Source organism: Homarus americanus, unplaced genomic scaffold (assembly GCF_018991925.1).
Source record: "Homarus americanus isolate GMGI-L3 unplaced genomic scaffold, GMGI_Hamer_2.0 scaffold30535, whole genome shotgun sequence".
Lineage (NCBI taxonomy): Eukaryota > Metazoa > Arthropoda > Malacostraca > Decapoda > Nephropidae > Homarus > Homarus americanus.
This window is the reverse complement of record NW_024732440.1, coordinates 3,434,811-3,458,349: the sequence shown is the minus strand read 5'-3', so window position 1 is coordinate 3,458,349 and position 23,539 is coordinate 3,434,811.

Genomic DNA, 23,539 nt, shown 5'->3' with positions numbered 1-23,539 from the left:
TACAGTACCTAGAAGTTTGACCTTGAAGTAGGACCTTACACCTCTATCCTTGATATTGTCTTGTACAGTACCTAGAAGTTTGACCTTAAAGTAGGACCTTACACCTCTGCCTTTACTTTTGAGTTTTAGTACCTCTTTGACCTTAACATTTAACTCTGACCAAATTAACTTCTATATTTTTTTTACTGTGTGTTTTTGTTCGTAGTAGGTATAATACAGTCTCCTCCACTCCCTCCTTTATCAGTGTACCTGGTCTCCCCGAGCAATGTGGCATACCTGTAAAAGATTACCAGCTAAGCGAAGGGTATCAATGGCAGTGAATCACCAAACCCCATGTGATTCAATTGAGCTTGTTTTGAAAGTCTGAACCATTGTAAAGAAGTTGTAAATTATCGCCTGCCGTGGTGAAAGGGATATATACACCAACTAACACTTGTGACATATTGTATATAAAATGTGCAATTCGTTTTAATTGTAAGTGACATTTCTGTTGTGTAAAGTTATTTGAAACCAACGATGTTTGTAATGTTTGTTTCGAAACAATATCCCTCGCTCTCTAAGCACCACCCCACCGTTCCCGTCACCTCACTGCATAGTTTATAGAGAGTTAAATTATATTGTATTCTATCATTTTAGTAATCACATGAGGTTTGCTGATTCACTGTCATTGATATCCTTCGCTTAGCTGGGAATATTTTACAGCGGTGCCACATTGCTCGGGGAGACCGTGTTAAAGATGGTTGTGAAGGCGACTGTACATCAGAGCCTGAGTGCCTGCCAAAATATTACGTGGTCTTCCTGTACTTATTTCAACTCTGGCCAGTGACTCCTCAGACTTCTAATATGATCTGTTGGTGCTTCATTATGTTTCTACGATGTGTTGGTGCTTCATTATGCCTCTACGATGTGTTGGTGCTTCATTATGTCTCTACGAGGTGTTGGTGCTTCATTATGTTTCTACGATGTGTTGGTGCTTCATTATCAGTCCGTCTCCACGATGTGTTAGTGCTTCATTATCTGTCCGTGTCTATGATGTGTTGGTGCTTCATCGTGTCTCTACGATGTATTGGTGCTTCATTTTGTCTCTACGATGTATTGGTGCTTCATTATGTCTCTACGATGTATTGGTGCTTCATCGTGTCTCTACGATGTATTGGTGCTTCATTATGTCTCTACGATGTCTTGGTGCTCCATTATGTCTCTATGATGTGTTGGTGCTTTATTATCTGTTCGTTTCTACGATGTGTTAATGCTTGATTATCTGTCTATATGATGTAGTTATTAGTGCTTCATTAGCTGTCTCTACGATGTGTTGGTGATCATTATCTGTCTCTATGGTGTGTTGGTACTTCATTGTCTCTCTCTACCGTGAACATACTCAAGGTGAACTGTGACAAGACATCGACTTTCTCTCGTTATGTCCCAGTCAGCGTCGATCCATTCCCCGCTGCCTGAGTCAATAAATCTGTCGTGCCAGTATTGGTTTTCGTCTTATTCTTCACAATCTTCCAGAATTTAGGGGGGGGGGGAGATTTGACTTTGTGTCTTTAGTTACGAATTCTTGTGCATCTTTCTGTATTTTCTTTGTCAACTTTCTGAAGTTTGTTTCTCTGCCTTGTGAATTATTCATATTTCACTGGATTCCTTGTTTCAGTATATCTCTGCCAGTAAATGTGATTCGTCTTTTAAGGTTTCAAGCTCTTCTTTTGTCCACTGTTTTGGTGTGTTCTTCCTGTTATGGTCTTACTTGTTTTGATTTTCCTTCAGTTGGTCAAGTTTGTCTCATCTGAACACACACACACACACACACGCGCGTCTCAGGTAAGTGATGATAGATGTTGTTCCTCGGTGTCTCTGTAACTCAGATGTCGTCACTCCCAGTGTTGACCAACAAGACGCCAGTGTAACTAAACACCCTCACCAACCACCAGTAAGCGTAATCTATTTATTCTGTTCATATCTTGTTCACGTGTTCATATGTTGTTCACGTGTTCATATGTTGTTTGTCAATGTTCAGGCTGCACTAGACACATCCAATTAAATCCTTTTCTTCATCCTTTAATTTCACAGAATTAAAAATAGGTTTTTCAGATTTCGTTTCCAGATTTACTTGTCTGACATGTAAATATTTCTTCACATACTGTACACTACACTGCATCGTACACCGACTGTGCTGTGTAGGTGTTGTACAAGTCAATACTAATTTCTGCTTTTGTGAGTTTGTATTTATATTTTTTTTAGTTTGCCTTCTGTAATAGCTATTATGTCTGGTAATTAAATGTCTCTGTATGTAAGGTACGGAATTTCAGCTCAACCAATATGTTAAGTAATTCATTTGCACTTGTATACTAACAAGTAACAAGGCTTCAGTACTTCATTATCTCGTACCTGTTGACCTACTATATTCTCTCCTGAAACTCACCTGAACATTGAATTAAGTTCGTTTATGGTTCACATTCAGCTGACTTGTCAAGTTCCAAATACAGTGACAGACGAGAAAATATAAAAGTTTCCAAAATGCTCTCCAAATTACACTGAGACTTTATCATATATGTATTTCCTCTCAGATCTTCAGCTACGGGCGAAAAATTAACTTACAAACCGTTAAGAACGTCATCCCTGTTTCCTGTTATAATATTCCAGTAGATAAGGCATATGTTACACTGTACGTATTTTCAGTCGAACGGGAATGACAGGCGGGGATCCGAGTCCAACTGAAATTGATTCAATTAAATTTCACATCCGGTTAGTAACATATTTTGGCAGTGATAAAGTTGCATTTTGTAACAGCGTTTTGAAAAACATTTTATCTTGTTTTATAATACAATATATATATGTAGCGTCCGTGTGAAACGATTGTTATTGACAGATGTAGTGTGTATGTGTGTGTGTGTGTGTGTGTGTGTGTGTGTGTGTGTGTGTGTGTGTGTGTGTGTGTGTGTGTGTGTGTGTGTGTGTGTGTGTGTGCTCGCCTCACAAACAAGGATACACCGAGGTAATCGATATGAATACATGTCTACTGAGGGAGAAATTTAAAAAAAGCAGGACAGGAAGAAACAGAGAAAAGAGAGACATACAAACAGAGGGATAAATATATGAAGAAAAAAAATAAGATAATAGAGAAAGGGCAAAACAAGAAAACGAATTACAAACGCAATAAAACAAAGCCAATGAAACAATGAAACATCAGTGTAAAGGAAGATAGGTGTGTTTACTTCTCCTTAACGACGCCATTGGCCAATAATCTTCGCCAGACCCATAAATGAGGGTCAGGTAAACACAATTTGATAATGAGGTGAGTCTTAATTACAGAGGGAGAGTGTAGAGGTGTGGGGTGGCAGGTGAGAGGAGGAATGTGGAAGAGAGCATGTAGAGGTGTGGAGTGGCAGGGGAGAAAGAGTGGGAGGAAGAATGTGGAAGAGGTGTAGAGGTGGGGAGAGCGACGCAGCGGAGTGGGATTGAGAAAGGGGAGCGCGGAAGAGAGGCCAAGGGAAGGTAGACAGGAGAAGAGAGGAAGAGTGGGGGAAATATTGGAGAGCGAAGGCTAGAGAGAGAGGGGAGGGAGGGGGGAAGGAGAGGGTGAGAATAAAGGGAGATGCGGAATGGAAGAGAACGAGGGGAGGGGAAGAGAAAGGAAGAAGAAGAAAGAGAACATATAAAAGGTCAGAACAGGCAGGTGAGAGGAAGAGGGAGAGAAAGAGAGATGCAAGAAAAACGAGACGATGATAAAGACAGAAATACAGAGAAAAAATAAGAGGGAAACAGTGAGAAAACAGAGAATGTTTGCATTGAGGGAGTACAGTATATGTAAGGCTGTAAATAATAATAATGCGTTTGTGTATGTTTTTGTTCATGTGCGTTTCCGTATGTTTTGCATGTGCGTTTTTTAATGTGTGGCTGTCTGTATATCTTAGTGTATATTGTGTGTGTGTGTGTGTGTGTGTGTGTGTATGTTATGTGTGTTTGTGTATACTTTGTGTTTGTGCGTTTGTTTATATTTCCTGTGTGTGTGTGTGTGTGTGTGTGTGTGTGTGTGTGTGTGTGTGATAAACAGATCAACTTACCGTAATTCATGTTCAAACTTCCTCTTAACTTTTGGGATTTTTCAGAGAGTGGAAGACTTGTTGCTGCCTCCCTCTCATCCCTCTCACACATTATAATCCTCCTCCTCCTCATTTTCATTTGTCCCCCTCTTATTCCTCTTTCTTCACCTCTCTCATTCCTTCCCTTTTCCTCGTCACCTGATATGAATGTAGTCTACGAGTAACTATAAAAAATAGTTGACTAATTCCCTGACAAACTATCTAATTAATAAATGAACCTAACTAACTAACGAACTAACTAACTAACGAACTAACTAACTATCCTCATCATTTCTTAGCTCAGTACCCCAGGTAGGACGGCCTGTCAGGTGGGATCATATTCACCATTCTTCTTGGCCTTCGAATACATCGCCTCCCTTACTAGTCTAAAATGAGGGTAAAGTAAGAAGTACATGTAAAGTAAGAATTTATTTTTGTAGGATTGTAAAGTGAAGAAAGTTTGGTAGCGTAGCCGATTAGATATTTAACCGTTACTATGTTCATAAGGGAAAGCCTCTAAACACCACTTCTATGTACAGCTATTTATTAGTTAACTGAATGGCATGGATTAATAAATCATTATAGTGACGTTACTAGACAATGACTCCCGGACACAAACATGAAATGGATACACTTCCCACCGTAAGTAACTCACCCTTTGGATCGCTCTGACAGTAACTCACGTGTGACCTGAGGGAGGCCCAATGGCTGGGGAATGTCTGCAGGTGCTGCTGAAGAGACTGGTCCCAGTGGTTGCTGGACTCTGTCTCCTGTGGGAGACTCTACTAGCTGGGGACTCTGTTGGATAAGGAGGTTTAGGAGGGAGATAGGAAGGAACTGGTTCACAAATAGGGTGGTGGACGAGTGGAACAAGCTTAGCAACTATGTAGTAAGTGCTGGAACGCTGGAAAGTTTTAAAAGGAGACTGCCATGCACAGGCCAACCGGCCTATTGCAGACTCCTTATTTTCTTATGTTCTTATGTTCTTACCTACCTACCTACCTACCTACCCAGCCACCCACCCACCCACCCACCCACCCACCTAAGTCACCATCTCCGTTAGAGCACCGGATATATGCCATCAGGTTCCTACGTCTTACTTGTGTCCAGAAAGAGAGAGAGGAAGGGGGGAGGTAAAAGGTGACGCGCTTAGGTTATGAGATTTTCTGTTTGTAGAAGAGGAGGAAAGTTCATTGTCCTTTTATGTGGGTAGAAAAATGTCTCCGTTTTTTAATATAACATCTAACAGTGATTCCCAGCCGAGATGAAAACAGAATGAGAGATTTTTGAAGTCCGATATTCCAGCACTTATTTCTCTCTCTGGCTTCGGGATAGGACTTAGCGAACGACGTGGGCGAGGTGTGGAGAGAGAGAGAGAGACTTAGCAAATGAGCGGATGCAACCCTCCATCTCCTCCGTCCCTGACAATTACCTGTTACTCGGCCGACAAAGACAAGACGGAGGGCTGTGCCGGAGGAGATGCAGTAAATATGTCGAGGAAAGAAGAAAAACAAAGAGAATTCTAGCAAATTGGTCCAATAAGCCATTCCATAGTTGCCATAGTTGCCATAACCGTAGAAGGAATAAAGAGGAAGACGAGGAGAAGGAGGACGATGAGGATGAGAAGGAGGAAGTGGAGGTGTGGTAAGTAAACAAACATCTAGGGGTGGGCAGATGAGACAGCCTGGGGTAAGATAGTGCAATAACAGCTATAGAGAGAAAACCAGATCTAAGAGTATGAGAACCTGAGTAGTGTGGAGGATGAATGACTTTATGCCAGATGATAGAAAACGTATAGATAATGTGAGGGCTTCAGTCTACCTCGCCCTCCCCACCCGCCCCCTCTCCACCACCCCGCCTCCTCTCCCCCACCAGTCCCTTCTCCACCACCCCTCCTCCTCTCCCCTACCCCGCCCCCTCTTAGAGCTTAAAGTCCTTAGTTGTTGAAGCACAGACATACAAATAAAAAAAAATAAGATACCACAACTTCCTGCACCGTAACGTTCAATACCCCCTCAGTAGATGACCTGAAACTTGTGTAGAAAAGAGGAAGTGATGATGTCCCTGATGGCAGGTGCTGAGACGGTCAAAGGAACACATGGGAGCAATAAAGTAAGGGGAGTAAAGTAGATGGAACAAAGAACTCAGCTGTTAAAATTCATGTTGTGAGGCAGAGCACGTCAAAGGAAGAAGATTGTAAGTTCGGGAGGGGTGCAACAGGCGTGGTGGGTGGTGGTGATGGTAAGTAGTGGTGGGGATGGTAGGTGTTGGTGGGGGTGATTTGTGGTGGTGGGACTTAAGTAGTGGTGGAGGAGGTGGTACACTCACTACATACTGCCTTATTTCTTTTTTTTATTCACTCACCCGAATACTGACTTACTAAGCTTATTGTTTGTTTGTTGTACTTGTGTTCTTAATCAGCCACTTACTTTCTATACAATACTTACCTCTCTCTCTCTCTCTCTCTCCTCTCTCTCTCTCTCTCTCTCTCTCTCTCTCTCTCTCTCTCTCTCTCTCTCTCTCTCTCTCTCTCTCTCTCTCTCTCTCTCTCTCTCTCTCGTGTACCCCTGTGAAACATCCATCCTTCGACCTAACAAAGCTTCAGGTGGATGTTATTATACTTCCTCCTCCCAATCCTCACCCCCCCTCGACCTTCTGACCCTCACCTCTCTTCCCCTCCCCTCCTCTCCTTGACCCCGACCCTCCCCCGACCCTCCCTCCGATTCTCCCCGGTCTAACCCCATCCCCGCCTCCAGGACCAAAGCACCGTGGGGCGGGAGTCACAACCTCCCCAAGGGCATCCTTCTCCCTCCTTCACCCCCCCCACCCCTTCCACCCTTAGGGATCTTGATTCTGGTCTTGTCAAAGCTAGTATAACTGAGGTGTTTCTCTCTCTCTCTCTCTCTCTCTCTCTCTCTCTCTCTCTCTCTCTCTCTCTCTCTCTCTCTCTCTCTCTCTCTCTCTCTCTCTCTCCCTCTCTCTCTCTCTCTCTCTCTCTCTCTCTCTCTCTCTCTCTCTCTCTCTCTCTCTCTCTCTCTCTCTCTCTCGCTCTCTCTCTCTGTCTCTCTCTCTCTCTCTCTCTCTCTCTCTCTCTCTCTCTCTCTCTCTCTCTCTCTCTCTCTCTCTCTCTCTCTCTCTCTCTCTCTCTCTCTCTCTCCTCTCTCTCTCTCTCTCTCTCTCTCTCTCTCTCTCTCTCTCTCTCTCTCTCTCTCTCTCTCTGTATATGTGAACAAATAATCACATGGAAGACTTCAGTTCTCTAATATACAGATAAATACTATGAAAATATCCCAGTTATGAGCTTATTTTCCGCCCTCACATCTCCTCAACCCTCATATCTTTCCCCGTCTCTCACATCTCATCTCTCACATCTTTCCCCGTCTCTCACATCTCATCTCTCATATCTTTCCCCGTCTCTCACATCTCATCTCTCACATCTTTCCCCGTCTCTCACATCTCATCTCTCATATCTTTCCCCGTCTCTCACATCTCATCTCTCACATCTTTCCCCATCTCTCACATCTCATCTCCCACATTTTATCTTTGCCTCTCACTCCTCACCCCTCACCTGTCTCATCTCTTACATCTATTCCTCGTCTTTCACTACAATATTTCTCACCTTTCACACCTCACCCCTCTCATGTCTCCTCACTCCTCACATCTTCTCACCCCTCACATCTTCTCCTCACCTCTCACACATCCCCCCCCCTCATTTCAGTGTCTCCTGGACAGGTGTAATACTTAACGAATCCGTAATTTTTAACAAAAATTTTTTCTTCATCCCTTCAAAGTAAATTACCTGTTCCAGAGCCTCAATTACCTGCCCCACCTATCACGTCTGCAACACCACCTCCTCCCACCCTCCTTACACTATCCCTGACACCCTTCTTCTTCGTCATCGTCATCATCATCATCATCATCATCATCATCATCATCATCATCATCATCCTTATCATCGGTGTTGTCGTCGTCGTCGTCTTCGTCACTATTATTATCATCATCATCATCACTATAATCACCATCTTTAGTGTCATCATCACCACCACCGTGCTTAATTGCGTCAGTCATCATCATAGTGTTTCATCACCACACGCTGGCCTCACCCCTCATCACTGTTGACAAATTATCGGTCCTATGGTTCATACCTGTCTCTCAGTCAGGGCTCTTACCTGTCTCAACCTCAATCACTGCTCACACACACACACACACACACACACACACACACACACACACACACACACACACACACACACACACAAAACAAACACACACACCCTTAAGCTACATTATCTATCTGGCTATTTATCTATCTGTCTCTACCCTGCTCCCCATGCCCTCCAGCGAGACTCCAATGACAATAACATCTTTGGTAATATATCCAACTTCGTCACCTTCACACGCTTCTTACAGATAAATGATAAACTTGCCCTACGTCGAACACTGCCAGATCTGAACGGGGTCTAATAAACAATTTTATGTATGAATTTATATAATGTTGTAGTTAATGAATCATTTAACTCAATATGCTTTGAAAAATTATGTTGCCAAAAAATTATATGACAGAATTTAATAAATCCAGATACTGAAAACCATTTATTGTATGAGTTAGTATAAGTTGGTGTCTCTCTCTCTCTCTCTCTCTCTCTCTCGCGCGCGCGCGCGTGTGTGTGTGTGTGTGTGTGTTATTTTAGGAATCAGTAAGCACAAGCCTTCAGAGATGTCAGAAGTAAACCGCGTCAATGTAGTCGAGTTCTTTCATGAGTCTGATAACCCACTGGAATTCAAATATATTTTCTATCTATCTATCTATCTATCTATTTATTTATCTATCTATCTATCTATCTATCTATCTATCTATATATCTATCTATTTATTTATCTATCTATCTATCTATCTATCTATCTATCTATCTATCTATCTATCTATCTATCTATCTATCTATCTATCCTCTTTTAATGTCAATTCATACATTTTCACGCCAGATTTCCCAGGAACACAGTCAAATGCCTTTTAATTGACGGCGTATTGCATGTTTAGTCCAGCGCTTGATAGTGTAATAAGCGGAGGATTTCCCCCTAATATTATGTGCTTTACTGGACGGCTTGTGTAGATGACTCCAATTTACCTGCAACAGCCTACCTGGGTCTACCTGCCTCAACAACAGGTAATAACATCCACACGTATTATTATTACACCTACATTACCTGTGTTGTAGATGTCAGTGGCATGTTGGTTGAGGTTAGGTCAAGTTAGGTAAGGTCAGGTTAGGTTGGGGTATCTATCATGCTGTTGTGGTTGGTAGTGTGGTACATACATACATACATACATACATACATACATACATACATACATACATACATACAAGTGAATGATTCTCAAAATATTCTCTCTCTCTCTCTCTCTCTCTCTCTCTCTCTCTCTCTCTCTCTCTCTCTCTCTCTCTCAGGTCCAAGCCTCTACTAACGACAGTCTCCGCCACCTGTGTGCTGCCGACCAAAGCTATGCTGGACGTCATTAAGAAACAAACAGCCCTTCACAATTATGTTAGCTTCTCAATTTAGCTGTTCGCTGGGGTATATCCGTACCCTGTGTTCCAGTTTGTGTAGTTGACATTAGTTATATATATTCTTTATTTTGTCCGGATTGTGTGGATGAGAGACGGATGTATTTATACCCCAGTTCTAAGCTGTGCAAATGACACCCGAGTAGGGTTGTATAATAGAGAGTTGGATATGTTCGTCTCTAAATCTAGGTTATGTAATTATTCGGTATATAAATCGGGTGAAATCATTCGCAGGTCTGGATTGTGTAAATGAGAGTCGCGTGAAATCATCTCTAGTTCTTGGTTGTGTACATGAGACATTGGTAATTTAAGATTATTGGTGGCGAGGTTCAATTAGATTTGGTAAAAAGGTTACTTCCATTTGAAAGGTTATGCACTTGTTGTGTACCTGTCTCACCCTTGTTGTGTACCTGTCTCACCCTTGTTGTGTTCCTGTCTCACCATTGTTGTGTATCTGTCTCACCCTTGTTGTATACCTGTCTCACCATTGTTGTGTACCTGTCTCACCATTGTTGTGTATCTGTCTCACCCTTGTTGTGTACCTGTCTCACCATTGTTGTGTACCTGTCTCACCATTGCTGTGTACCTGTCTCACCCTTTTTGTGTATCTGTCTCACCCTTATTGTGTACTTGTCTCACCCTTGTTATGCACCTGTTTCACCCTTTTTGTGTACTTGTCTCACCCTTGTTGTGTATCTGTCTCACCCTTATGTACCTGTCTCACCCTTGTTATGTACCTGTCTCACCCTTGTTGTGTACCTGTCTCACCATTGTTACGTGTACCTGTCTCTGCAATTTGTGTATCTGTCTCACCCTTGTTGTATACCTGTCTCACCATTGTTGTGTACCTGTCTCACCCTTATTTGTGTACCTGTCTCACCATTGTTGTGTATCCCTGTCTCACCCTTGTTGTGTTCCTGTCTCACCCTTGTTGTGTACCTGTCTCGCCTTATTTGTATACCTGTCTACCATTGTTGTGTATCTGTCTCACTTGCTTGTTGTACCTGTCTCACCATTGTTGTATATCTGTCTCACCCTTGTTGTGTACCTGTCTCACATTGTTGTGTATCTGTCTCACCCTTGTTTGTATACCTGTCTCACCATTGTTGTGTACCTGTCTCACCCTTGTTGTGTACCTGTCTCACCATTGTTGTGTACCTGCCTACTCTCACCCTTGTTGTGTATCTGTCTCACCCATGTTGTATACCTGTCTCACCATTGTTGTGTACCTGTCTCACCCTTGTTGTGTACCTGTCTCACCATTGTTGTGTATCTGTCTCACCATGTTGTGTTCCTGTCTCACCCTTGTTGTGTTACCTGTCTCACCCCTTGTTGTATACCTGTCTCACCATTGTTGTGTATCTGTCTCACCCTTGTTGTGTACCTGTCTCACCATTGTTGTGTATCTGTCTCACCTTGTGTGTACCTGTCTCACTGTTGTTGTGTATCTGTCTCACCCTTGTTGTATCTGTCTCACCATTGTTTGCATTATTACACCTGTCTCACCCTTGTTTGTGTACCTGTCTCACCATTGTTGTGTACCTGTCTCACCATTGCTGTGTACCTGTCTCACCATTGTTGTGTATCTGTCTCACCCTTATTTGTGTACCTGTCTCACCATTGTTGTATCTGTCTCACTTGCTGTTGTGTACCTGTCTCACCATTGTTGTGTATCTGTCTCACCCTTGTTGTATACCTGTCTGCCATTGTTTGTACCTGTCTCGCACTTGTTGTGTACCTGTCTCACCATTGTTGTGTACCTGTCTCACCATTGCTGTGTACCTGTCTCACCCTTTTTGTGTATCTGTCTCACCCTTATTGTGTACTTGTCTCACCCTTGTTATGCACCTGTTTCACCCTTTTTGTGTACTTGTCTCACCCTTGTTGTGTATCTGTCTCACCCTTATGTACCTGTCTCACCCTTGTTATGTACCTGTCTCACCCTTTTTGTGTACCTGTCTCACCCTTGTTTTGTATCTGTCTCACCCTTATGTGCCTGTCTCACCCTTGTTGTGTACCTGTCTCACCCTTGTTGTGCACCTGTCCTCACCCTTGTTGTGTATCTGTCTCACCCTTGTTATGTACCTGTCTCACCCTTTTTGTGAACCTGTCTCACACCCTTGTTTTGTATCTGTCTCACCCTTATGTACCTGTCTCACACTTGTTGTGCCTGTCTCACCCTTGTTGTGCACCTGTCTCACCCCTTGTTGTGTATCTGTCTCACCCTTGTGTGTACTTGTCTCACCCTTGTTATGCACCTGTTTACTTTTGTGTACTTGTCTCACCCTTGTTGTATCTGTCTCACCCTTAACACCATCTCACCACTTGTTGTGTACCTGTCTCACCCTTGTGTACCTGTCTCTCACCTTTCTTATGTACCTGTCTCACCTTATTTGTGTACCTGTCTCACCCTTGTTGTGCACCTGTCTCACCCTTTTTGTGTACCTGTCTCACCTTTCTTATGTACCTGTCTCACCCTTGTTGTGTACCTGTCTCACCCTTGTTGTGTACCTGTCTCACCCTTGTGTACCTGTCTCACCTTTCTTATGTACCTGTCTCACCCTTGTTGTGTACCTGTCTCACCCTTGTTGTGCACCTGTCTCACCCTTGTTGTGTACCTGTCTCACCCCTGTTATGTGCCTGTCTCAGTTGCCACTCAGTCGTACTTAACCAGGTCGGTCGGTCGCTCAAGTTCAAGTACGTACATGCGTCTAAAACGGCCATGATGCGAGTGCTGTGGAGGGACGGAGGAGAGGACAGAGGAGACGGGAGAAGAGACGGAGGAGGGGACGGGGAAGAGGGACTTTTTTTTCTGTTTCCTCTCCTCTCATATTCTTCTTCTATCGTCCTCTCTCCTCGATTCCCTCTCTTTTTCTTCCTCTACTCCCTCTCTCCCTCCTCCCATATCCTCCTCCTCTTATCCAACTCTCCTCTCTTCTCCCCATCCCCTCTTTCTCCTCTCTCCATTTAACCTATACCTCCACCTCCTCTCACCCATCTCTTCCTCTCCCTCGCTTCCCTCCCCGGAGACAACAGCGTGTTCCCTCGGGGTACTGGACGACCACTGGTAACTATGTTTATCCTTGGGAGAGACGGAGGAAGGTTGGACTCCCTCACACCAGCCATCAATTATTACCACACACCCCCTGCGACCTTATCATTGTCAGGGGTATCCTACTGTACTTCCATTTCTGATTCCGATTGTTATATTAAGTGCACAGGAGATACATGATTGTCTTTTGTTTTTCTCTTTTTTTTCATACATTTCTTCTTCTTTTTGTTGGGGGCCGAGGGTCGTTATTATTGTAAATATCAATCTCCTGCTAAATCCCATTAGTTGTTTTATAACAGGTGAGAGATATACTTTTGTTATTGGCTTTTGTTTTGGTTATTTTCCTTTTATTTGTCCCCTGTTTTTATTATTATTATTATTATTATTATTATTATTATTATTATTATTATTATTATTATTATTATTATTATTATTATTATTATTATTATTATTATTATTATTATTGTTATTATTATTGTAATTATCACTCACCTTCTGTTGTGAATATTCAATTAGAGTCAAAATAATACATGTAATTGGCTTATATTGTCAGGGTTTTGTTTTCTATTTATTCTTCTCGTTAATTTATATATATATATTTTTGGGGAAGTCGAACTTGTTGAAAATATCACTGGGTTTTTTCTATCTCTCTCTGTACTCTAGTTTGTCTAACCTCTTTCTGTCTGTCTCTATTTCTGTCTTATTCTAGTTTATCTTTTTTCTGTCTCTCTTTTTCCTTATCTTTCTCTTTCCTTATCTCTCTCTCTCTCTCTCTCTCTCTCTCTCTCTCTCTCTCTCTCTCTCTCTCTCAAAATACATATAAACTCTACAATCTACATATATAACATTTCCTCTGGCTTAGTTTTTTCTTAGTTTTTTCTTTCAGTAAAATACGATCGTGTCATTTTTTTATCACCGTGAACCAAACTCTTTGAAACTGGGTGGAAAACTGCTTTCACTGGCGTCCTAATTTCCATTGGGATATCTGATGATCGGAGAGAGACGAGTTCCTTGCGTGTGTGTGTGTGTGTGTGTGTGTGTGTGTGTGTGTGTTAATGGTTCTCTATGTTTCTCTGATTTTTTGTGCGTTGCTATACATGAAGAGAGAGAAAAAGAGAAAGAAAAAGAGAGAAGAAGAAGAAGAAGAAGAAGAAGAAGAAGAAGAAGAAGAAGAAGAAGAAGAAGAAGAAGAAGAAGAAGAAGAAGAAGAAGAAGAATAGAGGAAGGAGGGCAAAAGAGATGAAATGTAGGGAGGAAAAGATAAGAAGATGAGGGATAAGAAAAAAAAGAAGAGTTGAAAGAAGAGGAGGTACAGGAATGATGAAGACAGAAAGGAAGTGGATGGTGAGTAAGACTGCGATAAGGGGAAGAGAGGGCAGAAGAAAGATATTATAGAGGGAGGAGAATGAAAGAGGCGAGAATGAGTCAGAAGAATAACAACGATAAGAACCACAAGAACAAACATAGCAACATTAAAAAATACATCACCACTAACAACAACAACAACAACTTAATCTACAACAAAAGCAAAACAACACAACAGCATATTCAACGAAAAACATCAATAACCACAAATAACAAAAGAACAAAAGTAACTCTAGAATTCAAGCAACAACCATAACAGCAGCATAAGTGAAAACAAAAACATCAACAAAAACAAAAACAACAACAGCAGCAAGTTACAAAAAAAAAACGAAGTTAACACAAAAATAAATCAACCAAAACAACAAGATCATCATCATCATCATCATCATCATCATCATCATCATCATCATCATCATCATCATCATCATCATCATCATCATCATCATCATCATCATCATCATCATCAACAACAACAACAACAACAACAACAACAACAACAACAACAACAACAACAACTATCCGTGTTTACGCTCGTGGAATACACAAGAACAAATTATAACAAGTTAAAAAATAAACATTCTGGGGGGTGTTGGTCAGCTGGGTCGACTCTGGTCCTAAAACTCACTCGGACACAAGAGTTTTTCTTTATCTGAACATAAAAACAAATTCACCTGTTCTATAAACCAACAAACACAACTGACATTTGTTTTCGATATTGTGTACCTTAAGAAACTAAGAAACTGATTACTTAAACCCTTCAGTTCGACGACTTCAAGGGATTAAACCTAACCTAACCCCTTCAATATAATGGTTTAACCCCTTGAATACGACGACTTAAAGACTTGAATACAATGACCTAACCCCTTGAATACAATGACTTAGCCCCTTGAGTACGATAAGTAGAAAAATATTGAGTTAATGAAATTTGATAACGAATATTAGAATAATGTGCAGGGGAGAATTAATAACAGATGAAAGTAATGAAAGATGGAAGGTGGCGGAAATAAAAAGAAGAAGAACTAGGAAGAGAAATGAATGTAAGGTAGTAGGAGGAAATGGAGAGGAAGGGAAGAGATGGGTGAGGTTAAAGGAGATATGAAGTGAAACAAAGGTGGAGAGAAAGGGAGAGAAACACAAACAGATAAACGGATAGACAGACATAGATATATGATAGGGTCGGTATGGTTAGGTTAGGTTATGTTACGTTATTTAAAGTTAGGTTAGGTTTGGTTAGGTTAGGATAGGTTAGGTTAGGTTTGGTTAGGATAGGTTAGGTTAGGTTAGGTTAGGTTAGGATAGGATAGGTTAAGTTAAGTTATTTTAAGTTAGGATCGGATAGGATAGGATAAGTTAAGTTAGAGTTGGTTAGGTTGGGATAGGTAAAGTTAGGTTAGGTTAAGTCAAGATAGTTCCGGGTCTGGCTGGGTTGCCATCCCATATTATCCAAGAAACTCTCTGAACGGGACCACAAACGCATCCTTAAGTGATCTAAAACACCATTTTATAAGTTCACTTCCTCGTATTGTCTTACTCACATGATTTACACTCACGACAATAAGACAAACTCCTCAGTGAAAGATTCCCGTCAAGAGAACCTTAATATATAAAGTGGTGTGTCTCTCTCTTCTTCTTCTTTGCTATGATCTCCTGCGTTATCGAATGCATAAACGGTTGGCTATAATAAATGAACTATTACAGTAGATATTATGAGTCTTCCCTGGTATACCGAATTTCCTCACGATACTAATTTTAATAACAGTAAACTAGTTTTTATACATGCCTACTACACGAGAATAATTTATTGTAAAGGCATATGTCAACAGAACTATGCCAGAGAGAGAGAGAGAGTTTAAGTTTCAACAGATGGTAACGCGACCATGAGTCTTCCTACACCACCTAATGCTTGTGGTAACTCTGAGTGAGCTTGAGTTACCGCAGGAGGGGGTGTGACCAGCTGCAACTTCTGGACACTGTTGGTGAGTGCCAGGGATATTTGAGTTACCACAGGGGAGGAGGGGGAGGGGGTTGTGGCCAGGTGTTGGTGAGTGGTTGAACTTCCTGATAACAGAGTGTGTATAGGGTGAATTAAAAGGATTGAGGATATGTGTGAAGTATGTAAGTCCATCTTCTATACCTTAGTGCACTTTATCACCCATCTTAACCTGTCACCACAACCTGACGACACTTCCACATGGCATTATCACTCAACTTCTTCTTTTTCTTCTATTCCACCTTCTTCTTCTTCTTCTTCTTCTGCTTCTTCTTCCTCAGCTCTCACGCTCTCTCAGACTTCCCTCTTCTTGCTGTTTTTCTGATCACCTCGTATCGGCGTACAGACATTTTAAAAACTGATAAACTACCAAGATCCGGATGAGATTTTCCCAGTCGCTATCAAAATGTGTTCTACAAAGTTTCCTTCTCTTTTGTCCATAATGTCGATATTATCTCAGTATCCTCCAGTCTTCTCCTCCCAATGGAAACATATCAACATTTAGCTAACACCAAAACAATAGTGATAAATCCAACTCTTCTAATTATCATTCAGTTTCGATCACCTGGACAACAAGAATGATTTTCACAACAACACTCAAAGCATATTTACTCAAACACCTTCGAAATAACAAGGATCTAATTAGTGATCGTTACTATGGCTTCTGTTTGTCTGTTGATCCATCAGTCTCACACAATCAGTCAGTAGAAAACAGAAACCAATTACTCCAGCAACGACCTTTACGTGCAAAATTGCTCTCCTATGGCCCTTCTTCTGTGTGTGTGTATAGTTCTGTAAGTCTTTTTTCTCACAATTACTCCTCAGGGTCAATGCTACCAACAACCTATTTCTTATCACACACTAAAAGAACTTCTCTCAGTGAAAAACAATCCGTACCATTCTTTCTCAGGTGACTCAGTCTTTCACAATATAGTTTACAGCGTCAGGTAATGGATATCCTCTTCGCTATAGATGCTTAGGAAGAGGTGTGACGCAGGATATTATTCACATGGACTTTAACAACACCTTCCTTCCATCGTCACACAGCATTGAGATATTAGGCATCTTTTAACATCAAAATCTTACCATGACAAGATTCATTAAGATCTTTGGCCAAAAAATCTTCACTTGAAACTGAGACTCACGTTCAGAGACAATCCGTTATGGGTAATATTATGGATACAGCAAAATGTATGCTAAGCTTGAAACGTTTCCGTATAATATTTATCTCGTTTGAAACGTTTCCATCAAAGTCATAGAGGGAGCGAGGTATGCTGGCTGTGGTGTGGTTAGGTAAGGGCCTTGCGACCCCACGTCCACCATGATGGAATGTAAACACAAGGTGTGCGTGTAGTGGCCGTGGGTGTTTGTTGTTGTGGTGGTGGCCGCCCTCTCACTCGTAACACTCCTCAGGACACACCTATGGGAGTTACCCGATGAGTTTGACGCAAGTAGACTAGTGCAAACAGGCACTAGTCGATCCATAGGTTACCATGATGAGATGTATCAAGTGAAACATGTATATGGAGCAAGTAACAAGATCACTAGATCACAAGATATATTTTAACCGCTTGATTAAGGTTAGGATATAAGTACCTTTTTCAGTATGTTCCTCAAGCAGATGTAAACAAAACTAAATGTAAAGTGTGTGGCCATACATATGGCCACACACTTGAACACTACGTCCTCGACTGTGTGAAGATAGAACCTTTTAGGGACAGGTCCAAGCACACTGTGTGTGAAATGGCACAACACTTCATCTCTAATGGCAAGATAGCCGACATATTAAGATTGTATCCACTTTTTTGCACTTAGTAACTATATCAGTTCTCATGTACAGAACCAAATACGCAATGTGCTTGAATACCTCTCACGTAAATGTGAATAACAAAGTGTGAGGCCAGACATACTGCCTCACACGCCTGTACTCACGCATTTGTGAATAAGTTACCCTTTATGTATAGAACTAAACAAATAATGTAAATGAAATACTGTGTAACATTCAGTGCCATAATATCCTGACAACGGGGGTTAATTATAATGACCCTTTGTAAACTCTACTCTGTAATCCTTTTGCGCTACCGCTCACAGGATGAGTGTGGGGTGCACAATAAAGTAGCCGCTGTAAGCGGCAAAATCAATCCCTCTACTCCTGGTGTTTGTATTTTAACTATCGGTTATGAATTCTAGAGAGTTACTCCTGCTGGTGTTTGTTATCTATAGGCTATAATGTGAGGGATTTTAGTCATCTACTTTGATATTTTTGTGTCATTTGATTTATATGTGTACAATACAAACAATTGACAACCTGAAGAAAGAATTTAGTGAAAGGATTTAAAATACACGTGAATATAGACGTGTGGTTAGAGGGCTGACGAATGGAAGCAGTTTAAGACTGCAGCTGGGACGTGTCCTGTAAATTAATCCTGGAATAATAGGCTAACTGGACTATATATGTGTTACGTTAGGTTAGGTTAGGTTATGTTAAGTTAGGTTATGTTATGTTTATGTTAATAAGGTTACATTAGGATGAACGTGTTGCTGATGGGTGGTGCTGGTTAGTGGCGTATATCTTATGGGTCTTTTTGTGGAACATTAATACCAAAGCAAAACAAAAACGTTATTACAGCAGTACAGTGGATGTGTCTGTGTCGCTCTTCATACCATCCCACCCAACACACACACACACACACACACACACACACACACACACACACACACACACACACACACACACACACACACACACACACACACACACACACACACACACAAACACACACATACACACACACACACACACACACACACACACACACACACACACACACACACACACACACACACACACACACACACACACACACACACACACACACAAACACACACACACCCATATTTTCTCATGGACCCACGAGGAACCATTTTTAAAGCGAGGACATAAATAACTGATGCCATAATAATTTTCTACAACCGTGGCAATTTGGTGTAGGTGGCCGTGTCCTACATTATGCATGAGTACAGATTGTTGCCGACCCGTTTATGTGACACGAATTCATGCTCGGACTTCACACTTGTTGTTATTTTCATGAATTAACGTATTAACAGTAGCCAGGGAATAAAGTTAAGTCTGTTGATGGAGTGTTTTGTTTACTAGTTTAGATTAGTCTCCCGGTAATTGTGTTGTGGAGGAATGAGTGCCCTTGTGTTGTCTTTGTATATAGTAGATGAGAAGAGAGAGCGAGAGAGAGAGAGAGAGAGAGAGAGAGAGAGAGAGAGAGAGAGGGGTATAATACAGTTAAGAGTTATGACAATAATTATCTGAGAGAAATAAATACGTTCAAACCTATATATATATATATATTTATTTTAATTGTAAAGTATTGATTCTCCCTAACAAGTATTACCGCAAACTTAACCTTCCACTATATAGCACTACCACAATCATAAACTACCACTATTAGTACTACCACAATCATAAACTACCACCATTAAGTACTACCACAACCATAACCTACCATAATTAGTACCACCACAACCATGACACATCACCGTGACCATGCAAGAGGCAAGAGGGTGGTGGTCTGGTCCATGTGAAAGTATTCCAGATGGAGGAGGAGAAACACTTGGAATATTCACCCCCACCGGGATCCAGTGTCGACCGCCATCCCAGTGCTTTTGTTTCCTGGCTATTGTTCGTTCCTAGTCCGAGCTATTTTTTTTCTATGTATCCTGTTGCTGGCACACACACTAAATTTGTTTGTTTCTTTCTTTTTTCCTATCGTTCATTCTCTTCTTTTTTGTATGTGATATCTTTCATAGTATCGTTGTTCTGCATTCATATTTTTTTTTATTTTTTTTTTATTTTATCTTCATCGTTGTTTGATTGTGTTTTTTTTTGTTTCTCTCTCTATATAGATATATATTTCACTCTCTATTCGCTTGTTTGTTGGTTCATTCTTATTCGTCTTTTATAGTTTGTTTTCTTTCATACCTAACTGTATTGATGAACTCTACAGCGCCGGGATTTTTTTTCCCTTTTCTTCGTGGTTTTTTTTTTCAGTTTCACATGTTACTCTTTTGCGAATTATTTTGTTTGTCAATTTATGTTTGTGTGAATTTTAGTTTTGGGGCATTGTCCTGTGTGGTATAATGTTCGGGCTCGAAGACACACAGTAAACATTTTCTTTACATGCACACACACACACACACACACACACACACACACACACACACACACACACACACACACACACACACACACACACACACACACACACACACACACACACACACACACACACTTCAAACACAGAATCGTATCGCCTGTCACCCCCTGACACGACCTCTTAATCAATAATTTCCTTACCTGGTTGAAGCACTTTTGTCTTCGAATTCTTGAAAATATTTCCAGTTATTCCATTCTCCCTTGCCTCCACGTTGCCTATGTCTTACCTTAACTTTTCTGTGGTTTTATCTTCAGTTTACCTGATCATCTTTCCTTTACCTCTCCTTCTGAAAGTTGGTCCCATAAGCATGACTGCCGTTAGGGACAGTGTGGATACAGCACACTGTATACTAAGCCTTCGGTACGCAAGGAGGCAGCATGGCCGGTACTGCTATCGACCGCATTCACTTCCCCAAGTTGTAAACTTATTGTAAACTTAGGTACCCATTTACAGCTGGGTGAACTGGGGGCGCTAGGGAATCGAACCACCAACCCCTAGAACAGGAGACGAGCACTGTATCTGCTAGACCTTACCTAAATGTTGTCTTTCTTTTCTAAATTTTTCATTCTTACCTCTTCCCTCCCTTCTTACCCTAGTCTAACCTAAACGCTATTTTGCCTTTTTAGTAACACATCCTAGGCCTTTAATCATAAATTAAATTTTACGCGAATATTTCTTTTAGTTCTCATCAGTATTACCTTACCTGTATGTCTGTATTACCTAAATCCTTATCTCTCCCTTCACATGTGTCTTACCCAAATCTTGCCGAAATATAAACAATTCCTAAGTCCTTACCTTGACCTTACCCTAAACTCTCCTTTAGCTAAACTTTTTATCTCAGTTTCCCAGGTAGTACTTATTTTCTGTCTGTCTGTCTGTCTGTCTGTGTGTCTGTCTGTCTGTTTGTCTGTCTCTGTTCCCTCTCTCTCTCATACACTCACTCACTCCTCCATCCATTATCAACACAAAAAGAAACATGGAGGAGCTATTACAAAGGTTCAAACTAAACTATTTATTCCAACACATAAGAAGTTTGACCACTTAACCAAATTCTTTTTACGAAAGTTCTTGCTGCCCAACCTTAAAACTTTGGTTGTCTCGGTGTAGGGATTTTGTGTTTGGGGGTAAATTTTTTTTTTTTTTTTTGTAAGATTAAGCTTTTGCTAAGACTTTCTTTTTCAGGATGAATTTCGAAAGTCTTACTTCCTTTGTATGTAAATATCTTTCTGGTTTTTTTTTCATATTAATTTTCTCTCCTTTTTCTTTTTCTCTTTTATGTTTTCTCTTTATATCTCTGTTTATCTCTCTTTTTCTCTCCTTCTCTCTTAATACCTCTCTTTGTTTTCATCTATCTCTATTATATATCTCTGAAGTGAAAGAAAGACATAAAGAAAGAATGAAAGAATTAGGATTTAGAAGTTGAAAAGAGAAACAGAAGAAAGATTGAAAGAGGAACAAGACACAAGAAAGAGGAGTAAGAAGCAGAAAGGTGGAACAGTAGGGTGGAACAGAAGGGGTAAATAGTAGGGCGGAACAGTAGGGCGGGACAAAGGGTGAACAGTAGAGCGGTGTGTAGGATCAACAGACGGGCGGAATAGAAGGGCGGAAGAGAAAGGTGGAACAGTAGGGCGGAAGAGAAAGGCGGAACAGCAGGGTGGTGTGTAGAATCAACAGAAGGGTGGAACAGTAGGGCGGAACAGAAAGGTGCAACAGTAGGGCGGAACAGAAAGGTGGAACAGTAGGACGGAAGAGAAAGGCGGAACAGCAGGACGTTGTGTATAAACAACAGAAGTTTTTAGTTTAACAAATTTATTGACAAAGCTTGGAGTACAGTTTGCCTATTCTGAGTAATTCAGTCAGGTCTTGGCACTGAGGGTGGTAATCAACAGTAGGGCGGAACATTAGAGCGGAAGAGAAAGGCGGAACAGTAGGGTGGTGTGAAGAGTCAACAGAAGCTTATCCTTTACGTTACACAACCCTTAATTAACGCGCTCCGGCTGTCACTTGATCCAGCTCAGAAAACGTCGACGTCTACTTCAGTTCGTATTCATTCCTTCCTCACTATCCCCCCCCTTCCTTCCCTCTCTCTCTCTCTCTCTCTCTCTCTCTCTCTCTCTCTCTCTCTCTCTCTCTCTCTCTCTCTCTCTCTCTCTCTGCCTTCCCTTTCTCTTATCTCCATTTCCCCTACTTTTCCCTCCCTCCTTTTTTTTCTATTCCAGTCCCACCACATCTCTCCACCATTCTCTTCCCCTCTACCATTACGCTATGTTCACCTCTCCCTTCTCTCTCACCTACCTCCCAATATCCTTCTCTCCCATCCTTCCTTTTCCATTTCCTCCATCCCTCCATTCTCCATCTCACCGCCCTCCCATCCCATCTCCTTCGCATCCCTCCCCTACTCGCTCTCTCTTTCCCCATCCTTCCCATTTTCTTTCTCCCTCTCATCCCACAAGACCTCTCCCTTCATCCTTCTTTCTCCGGACTTTACTTTCCTCTCTCTCTCCCTTCCTCACACCCTTCCCATTTTCCTTATCCCTCTCACCCTCCCACCCCTACTTCATTCCTCCCTCCTCTCACCTCCTTCCTCTCTTTATCCTCCTCCATCCCTCCTCTCTCCTTCCTTCCTTCTTCTTCCCTCCTAACTTTTCGCCCCACCCTCCTCTCTCCACCCTCCTCTCTCCTCCCTCCTTCCTCTCTTCACCCTCCCTCCCTCCCTCCAACCTTAAAACAACGAGACTCTTATAGAAGCCTGGCGCTAGAGGGTCGTTTCTTAGCATGAGTGGCCTCCTTCACCACCTCCCACTGTTCTGGCCTCTGCGTTACCTGCCCACCACCGAGTTAACTTTAGGTTTTAGTTCTCTTACCCGTGACTCTTAACTCTTTACTCCTATTGGTTTTTCTAAATACATTTCCTGAATCGCGTAACCTGAGTACGAGTAGGTTTAGTTGATGTTAGGTATTGTTATATAGTCGTGTGTGGGTTACGGCATCACCTTTTTGGTACAGTACGTGCGTTAATTAATTTATGGTTATATTGAGCTTCCTGAATAATCTAGTTTTGTGTAGTTGTGATGTACTTCTAAGGTAAATCTTGCCTCTCTCCCTTTCCCTTTGCTCTTTTCTCCGTTCTCCTTTCCCTTCCCTTCATCTGTCTCTTGTTTACCACTTTCTTACAAGAGGTGGCGTGCCTCTGGGGGAAGACTTACCCCTCCCTCCTTTCCACTTCTCCCTCCCTCTCACTTACCTCTCCCTTGTTCA